The sequence below is a fragment of the Cyprinodon variegatus genome, unplaced genomic scaffold, assembly GCF_000732505.1.
Source record: "Cyprinodon variegatus isolate N-32 unplaced genomic scaffold, C_variegatus-1.0 Scaffold193, whole genome shotgun sequence".
In the NCBI taxonomy this organism is placed as follows: Eukaryota; Metazoa; Chordata; class Actinopteri; order Cyprinodontiformes; family Cyprinodontidae; genus Cyprinodon; species Cyprinodon variegatus.
In genome coordinates this window covers 904,747-906,507 of record NW_015150646.1, presented here as the reverse complement: position 1 = coordinate 906,507, position 1,761 = coordinate 904,747, and the positions used below count along the sequence as shown (strand labels likewise).

General features: G+C 37.6%; 1 protein-coding gene across 2 annotated transcripts in view; it reads left to right on the top strand.

Annotated features, from left to right (window-relative positions):
• Positions 1-1,761, top strand: part of neurl4 (neuralized E3 ubiquitin protein ligase 4) — a 31,186-nt gene that overhangs the window by 14,421 nt on the left and 15,004 nt on the right. The window lies entirely within an intron of this gene.

Below are 1,761 nucleotides of genomic sequence, written 5' to 3'. Positions count from 1 at the left end.
TTTTATTTTAATAAATCTTTTGAATTTTCCTACTGACTGTCTCTCCTGAATACTGGGTCCATCTGTCCGCGATTCATGACAGTTGCAGTAATCAATTCGACTAAAAATAAACGCATGGATTAGTTTTTCCAGATCATGCTGAGACATTAGTCCTTTAATCCTGGAAATGTTCTTCAGGTGATAGAAAGCCGGCCTTGTAATTGTCTTTAAATTAGTTAGTAGTTAGTAGTGCATCAGCAGCAATCCTTGAGATCAAGTGGCGTCCATGTATAACCTAAATTTTCTTTTATTTTCATTTAGTAATAAATGTTTATTTTATTGTTTGAATTGAGACTTCTCTCCCATTTGTTATCATTTTGTGTTGTTGTTCTTTTAAAACAAGGAAGGAAGGAAAAGCAACACCTGCTTCAAAAATCAGTTCTAAATTAATCAGGTAGCATTTACTAGGGATCGGTTACACTAGGGTGACCATATTTTGATATCCAGATCTCATCACCTTTATTAGATAATGAAACACACGTGCCTGCTTTGTTCATGTGCACTCAGCCTCCCACTTGTCGCTAAAGTTTTTTTGCAGTTCATCTGTGAAGCTGCACTTTTGTTTCGGCATTTTGTGTCCAATGCTGGTTGCTCTGCTACCTGTGTGTGTGGGGCTCTCGCTAGACCCTCCCACAAGGCAGTCCCTCGAGAATCACGTCAGGCAACAAAGTACCGTAGTATTCTGTGCAAAGCACCAGTTGATTTAAGGGTACGATTATGGTCCCATTAAAAACTGTGAAAACCGAACATTTTCATGAATTTATAATCCCCCTGCAGACACACCAGACAGAATTTAAAAAATGGACATGTTCGGGCAAAAGATGTCATTTGGTCACACTAGCTTACACTAAGGGTGTAGATAATAATCGTTTTGTATCGATAAATCGATCCAACAGCCGATGATCCAATACATCGACACGTCTGCAACGATTTTTTCCCCTTCCAGTCTATTTTTATCCATTTGCTCCTGGACGTAATTCTGACTCCAGTGCTGCAGTGGCCCAAACCTATTTTGCCCTTCTACCTCGCTTACTTTAGCCACTACCCTCTCAAACATACTCGTGGAAACACAGAGGCATTATTATTTTTCAGTGAATGAGGTTTTCATAGGCCTACGTGGAGAACAACTTGGCTACTTCTGTTATTTGCTGTTGTTTCTCAAAGAAAATGCAGAACGATATTTCAGCTTTCATTGATTTATTTCAAATTTGAAACATTGTCCAGCCTGTTAAAAAAAAAATGTACCAATGAATCGAATTGAATCGTATCGTGGTGTATTCTTGAGTATCTAAAATAATCAAATCGTTGGGTCAGGAAATTGATACTGAATCGAATCGCCATGATGGGTGTGATTTACACCCCTAGCTTACACTGACGTCAAAATAATCGGTATCAGCGTCGGCCTTGAAAAAACAGAATCGGACGATCTCTACCAGCAAATACAATGTTTAGTTTGATTTTATTTTTTTTTTTGTTTCTTTGTTTTGTTTTTTTGCTAGTTTAGTTTTAGCTTAATTTCAGTTTAGTTATTAAACTTGACTAAAATAAAGAGGGGGGAAAAAAGGGAAATAGATTCTCTATAGACCTTTGCACCTAGAAGAAAAACAACCTGACTGCCATCTGCTGGTTTGATGCGATATAGCAGGGGGAAAAAACGCTAAAACAGCAATTGGAAAATAAACCTCATCATCACGATAAAGAAACAAACGTAAACTAAGAACA